This window comes from Nipponia nippon, unplaced genomic scaffold (assembly GCF_047370975.1).
Source record: "Nipponia nippon isolate SJK-2023a ecotype South Korea unplaced genomic scaffold, ASM4737097v1 scaffold_3, whole genome shotgun sequence".
NCBI classification, from domain to species: domain Eukaryota; kingdom Metazoa; phylum Chordata; class Aves; order Pelecaniformes; family Threskiornithidae; genus Nipponia; species Nipponia nippon.
In genome coordinates this window covers 49,991,682-49,998,346 of record NW_028262347.1, presented here as the reverse complement: position 1 = coordinate 49,998,346, position 6,665 = coordinate 49,991,682, and positions in this window count along the sequence as shown.

Sequence of the window (6,665 nt, the reverse complement as noted above, 5' to 3'; positions counted from 1 at the left end):
TCTATGATTCTATGAATGTTAATGTTTCTGGTGTTATAAATTGGTGTGTATTTATTACTTTGACATGTTCCTTAGTCTTATGCTTCTGATAACAGAAAAGGAAAAATAAAGAAATGACTGTAAATGGAAGAAATTAGGAATGTTTTTCCAAATGTTCTGGAACTTTTCAGTAGCTCTCATGGACTAGGTTGGAAGTCCTCCTCCTACAGTTTTATTAAGACATGCGGGAATTGTACCTGTATCATCTAATAAAGACACAAGGGTGCTAATTTGGACCTAACTACTGCTCTTTACAAATCAGCATGATGATAAGCTTTAAAAGTCAAAGGGACTTTGACAAAATTATTTCAAAAGCCTATTGTGCAATCTGTTGGGGTTTTTTTTTTTGCCTTACATTATGTATACTTTAATTAGAAAATATGTCTCTGTGGCATTGTTCTGATTATACTCACATATAATATATGAACTCTTGAATCTATCTATGAGCCCACTTCCAACAAAATGTTCTAAAATCTTTGATAGAAATCTTTAAAGTCTCCACATCTATGTAAAAGTTAATGTTGTGTGAGAACAGCAGCTGTCCACATCTTTTTGTATGCTGTGGGTTCTTTCACTTTTCAAAAAGTAGCTCTATGGCTAATAAAGTATTCCTTAAACTAGTACATACCTTTATAACTCTTGGAAGCGGCTGTCACATGTATGCTAGCTCAGACATATTTCAGGAATTTTCTCATGGCAGTGGCTGTACTAGGGAATGGGAAATGTGTAAACACACATGGATGCCATCCTGTGTTAGAGTTCAGGTTCTTGCGGGCAACACGAGAAAAGCCAACACTTGACATGGATTAATCTTTTGAACAGTTATTCACAAGAGGCAAATGTTATCCTTCTTATTTCTGAGTGATATTCCCAGCAAGAGGAAGATAATATATCTTTTAATTACATTTGTATATGACTCAATGTATTAAAATATGCACAGTTATTTAGAAGTAGCAAAGCAGTAATTTTTTTTTATGACTAACATTTATGACGTGCATTCCTAAAAATCAAGTTGGTCATTACTAAGAGTATATTTACAGGATATTTTTGTATGAAATGTACAAAAGAAAACAAAGGTGGTTGGATGGTATAAATAAATAGATTCCAATGAATAACAGCAGCAAGGTTGTTTTCTGTCTGCACTTGGGACAATGTCACTATAAAAAACAAGAGCCTGGGAGCTTTATGGAGAAGAGCGCTTCAGAAAAAAATGTCAAGGGAGTCAAAATTGAGGGCATGGGTTGTTCACCACAGTAGATTAAAAGGAATGTTTGCCTAAGAGTTGATATGTGCCCGTAGGATTATTCAGCATCCTTCTTCATCTGCTCTCTCTTAATCAGGGTGAAATTAAATCTTCTGCTAATCAGTATAAGACCCCATTGGATCCTGAGCTATCCCCTGAACAGTGAGCATGACCTAGCCAGCCTCCCTAGGGAAGAAAGTCTCCTTGGACTCTGCAACCAAACTCCTATTGACTGAAGCAGGGTCAGAGTTGCACTTGATCCAGTCTCCCCTGCCTTCCTTTGCTCCTTCTTCCTCATCAAGATGATGTGGAGCAGCACTGTGACCTCTTGACTGGTAATGGGAGCTAGTAGGAGACGTGTGTATACCGGGTCTTTCTTTCTGACACGTTCTAGCACGTTTCTCTCACTTACTGTGTCACTTACCTGCCGAGAAGTGCTGCACTGATATATACAACTGTTCATTCAGAAAACCCACATTCCTTTAAATTTACTGTTCCTTGAAAGCAAGCTCTTGGATAACCTGCCATGGTCCATCAGCTTGATGGGCTTCCCCACGCAGGAAGAGAGCTCTTGGCCAAGTGGGAAAGCCCAGGCTGCCTGGGGTGAGAGCCTTTCCCTCTCCCCTACCATTGCTGCTGGCTCCTTGTGAGCTCTCATGGAAACAAAAGCCTATCAGTCACCCCACACCTGGGCTGGCTCGTGCCCCAAGGAGAGGCCAAGCTGCTTCCTTCAGAGTGGAAACTGATGCCTTGGATGAAGGCTCTGCTGGCACCTAACCGGCTATGGAGGATACTCAGTTGGGGCCAACCACCCAGAAGACTAAGACTGCCCAGGACAGCCCTGACACAGTAGGTCTTGGGATCTACAGCAACGATGGTGAGAAGGCTTTTTAATCCCCTAGCTCCCCCTTCCCCCCAAACCTGGCAGTCTGGAGACTGCTTGAGAGCTGCAGTAAGCAGCTAATGATGAACAGCAGCTAATCACTCTACGCCTTTTAAATCCACACCTGCCTATCCTGCAGGTAAGCTCCCTATATTATCCTCCCACAAACAGTCCTGCTTTGGAAGAATTAAAGGTGGAGGAGCAGCATGTGAATGTTTTTAAAAGCTCACTGATAACCTGTGGGCCACAGGCATAAAAATGTGGTACCTCCCACTGATACAGGAATTACCCTATTCATTTTGTTAAAGGTTTCAGACACATTTCAAGGCTAGTGACATATTTCCCCTGAACTTTTGCTCTGCCAAATTAGTAAAGGTTTCTGCATAAGCATTCTGACCCTGATTCAGCAAGTGATTAACCATCTACCTCAAGGCCTTCTAAATCAAGAACTTTGTGCTGATGGAAGAGCATTGTAAGTACCTGGGTTAATTTTAACCTACTGTACACATCAGCACTCTTTCATACTTTCTCAAGCTTAAAGGACATTAGTTTTTATCTTCTTGCTGCTTTGGACAGTTCCAAAGGTACTAAAATATTTCTCCAAAGAGCAGTATCATAAGGGGTACAAAGCATATCTTGGTGTCTAGTTAGGTCCAAGTCTATAATTTGGCTAGTGAGGACTTGATATGGTTTCTGTTAAAGCAGCCATCAGAGGCAAAGAGAAATAAGTGTTCATATATCTAGTTAGTCATAACCCAGCCTAATCCAGCCTGGATGACCTGTATATTCTGTAAATTGAATATAGTCAGTGAAATTGGCTATGATGTAATAGACCCCCTGTTATGATAAACTAAGGAGCTATTGAAAGGCACCAAATATTGGCCTTATGCATACACACTAACAGTAAAAGGGAAATGGAATATTAGAATTTGGAAACAAATGAAAACAAACAAGTTACACCATAATAGGTCAACAGAAGTTAGCGAGAGAGAAAATTAATTTGATTTAAATATATAAATTGAATTATTTTATGAGCCATACTAGAAGAGAAAAATAGCCTTTCCTGATTGCTTTAAGTAAGTAAATAATGTTTCTGTCGCATTCCCTGAGGTATGCAAACACTGAATAATGTAACTGGTCTGGTGTCCTTATAAGTTTCTCTAAAACAATGCTGTACTTCTAAAAAGGGGTAGCCTTCTTTAATGAAACAGATCACTGTGCTGGCATACAGAGATCCACTTACTTGGGAAGCCACGCGTGGTTTGCATTAAAACTGCCTCACAACCCGAATTCTCCAAACTTAGAGGGCTTTAAATGCTTAGTGCACTAGAATAATGTTTTGGTCAGAGAATTCAGAGCTGCATTTCATGTTTCCTTAAGCTGCCTTGGCAGTGTGTGTGCCAGGTATGAGGGGGTGGGTTGTGTTGTTCACTACATTTTATTTATTACAGTAATTGCTGTAAGTTAGGCTGGTCAAAACCAGAACTGTTTTTTCTTTTTTCTTTTTTTTTTTAAATATAATTTGAAATTAATTGCTAGCTTTAGTGTTTTATTTCTTTAACCCTTTCCTATCTCCATTTTACATTTCAAAATTTTACTTTAATTGGAATCTGAAAAAATATGAAGAAAATTATCTTCAAAATGGGCTTTGGAAACATTTGTTTCCATGGGACAATAAACAGGAACCATCTTTCTACCTATCCTAATAATTAACATTCCTCGCTAGGTAAATCAATGTAAGTAAAATGCTTTTGTTGGTGTCAAGGCAGCCCCCTCCAATCCCATGACTAATGTTCCATGGGAAATCTACCTGCCTGTCCTTGAATAATCTGCTGACCTGTTAGCTGGCAGATCCAGGTGTCAAGAATTTGGCTTGTTTGGATAATGTTAAATCAAACAACTTGGGGACAAAATCCAAAACACACTGATTCACAAAATAATATATTCAAATAAAAAGTCCATTTATAACAGTCACAGATGAAGCATGATAAATAGAAGGGATGATGCTATTTCCCTGAAATGCACCTGGAACCAAATCTTATTTTAAACTACAGGTATGTCTCACAGTATCGTGCTATGTCATATAAATTGGATTTTCTGATCGTTTTTGCACATGCTCATGGAAAGTGTGTAGGGAGGAGAGTAAAGGGTGGTAGGGCACTGCTGTGAGACAACCTTCTTTAGACAGCCTTAGGATTCAATTTAATGGCTCCCAGAAAAAAAAGTGGAGCCAGTATTTAATCACCGTGACTAAAATTATGTATTTCATCAGCTGTAAACAAAAGTAATCACATTTGTTATGATGAAAAATGATGCAAATACTTACTTTTGATTTTGAGAATGCCAGAAAATTAAAGTCCTGTTACATTATGATTAATTGATTCAGAATGGTTTTTGTCGAGTAATTTTATGCTTAATGAGAGTCCATCCATTCAATTTGTTATCCATTCTCTTTTCATAGAAACTATAATGGTCTCAGGTGCAAATTTAAACTATCTTTCATAAAATATAGATATTTTAAAAAAATTATATCTGCAAGACTTATGAGCAGTCTTTACAATAATGCAGTTTCAAAGAATTCAGATTGATTCATGTGTTTCAAAAAGAAAAAGTTGTTCCAGTGAATTCATATTTTTGCCTACCTGCAAGAACCAGGAAAAATAATCAGAATAACCTGTTAAGAACTGCATGGTATATATAGGTAATATCTCTGTAAGTCTGTATGCCAGCCTGAAATATGCCACATAGAACACAATACCTATACCGTGCCCTGTTTCTGGCAGCTAACCAGGAAACTGTCATTAGTAAGTGATTAATTAAGGGAGGTACACCTGAAGTCATTATGACCAGTGGGTATTGGCAGGAATCATGTTTGTTTTTTGCAAATTTCATCTTGTCAAGCTGCATTAGGACGCAAGTTGTCATATTAACTTATCCTTTATGACAGCAGATACGATCACACTATGACACAATGTACACTGAACAGTGACATGCAATATACCAAAATATGACAGCAAAGGTGGACCTTGAGGAAAAAAATATACATGTTTCTGTAAAAATGAACATGAAAACATACTGAACAAAATGTCTGCCTGTAATCAGTAATTTGCATTAAAGAGAAACACCTTGTCCTCCTCACATTGCATGAACACGTATATGTCAGCAGGACCAGGACTGCACCTGAATCTGCTGTTATAATCAACATGAGCAGAGGAGCCAGAGGAACTGCCAGTATGATGCCAGTTGCACCAAGGGAACAGACTATAGGTCTGTGGAGGTCCAGTTCTACAGCAAATAAAGTTCATGATTTCAAATATGCTGAATGAGTCTTTGCTCTTTCCAGAGCACTGAGAATAGATAGAAATGGCAGGACTCGGCGAGTTCCTTGAAACTGTACTTAAGCCATGACTTTTGAGCTACATACATACACAACCACTCTGGAAGTCAGGCAACTCCACTCAATAGCTCCCAGGCTACTCAAAAAGATACTGTCCTGCTCTTGCAAACTCACCACTGTCTTTTGCCTCTCATGACTAAAGGCGGGGGACAACACTGGAACAGGAGGGGATGCAATTCTGGCAAGTTTTGGCAGGGGATGTAAATACCCATAGCCCCTAAGTTGCTCAGCTATCGCTGTGCTTCCTTTTGCCTTGTGCGCAATTTCATCTTGCTGACATATGATAACTGATGTAATATGCACGATCTACTGTACCTTGTTTACTGATGCCTGTGGCAATCTAAGGCTTGCAGTGATCAAACTGGTATGCGTCTGTTCCTGGTCCACCCTGGGAGCCCCCGCAGAGTACTTTCTTAGGCATCTGTCTGTGCTCCCTCTTGCCAAACTTCATTCCACACAAGTAAAGTTGCTTGAAGTGCATAATTTTTCACTGTGATATGTATGATTACTGTTGTTTACAGCTGATGAAATGCATAATTTTATTCACACTAATTAAATACGGGCTCGATCCTTTTCTGGGAGCCATTAAGCTGAATCCTAAAGCTGTTTAAGAGAGGTCATCTCACAGGAGTGCCTGCTTCAGCATCTAACAGAGTTTGTCACGGTTAGGGTTGAACCTTTTCAGACGTGGCTTAACTATGCCTGTGCTTGCACCGTACCATCCCGACATGTGGGTGTGTTCCTTCTCTTGGCCCCACTGAGCTGCAATCCCTTGCTATGAGAAGGAAGGGCTTGTTTACCCCGTCCTTGCTTCCTTCTCCAGCCTCAGTGTGAAGAGATGCAAACCCATCCCTGCAGCATTGACTTTCTGGGGACAGCATCAGCAATGTGATCCCTTCTTCCTCTCCTGTCAGACAACACACTCTGCTACACTGTGCCTACAGCGTGCTTACTGTAGCTAAGAAATCCTCCTCCAGGAGACTGATTTTTGCAAATGGAATCATCCTGTGGCAGATGGAAATGATATGCTCAAAACAGCATCCCACCCCCATTGGTAAATGATCCTCTTACATGTGCGAATTCATTATCTCTGTAGGGGCAGT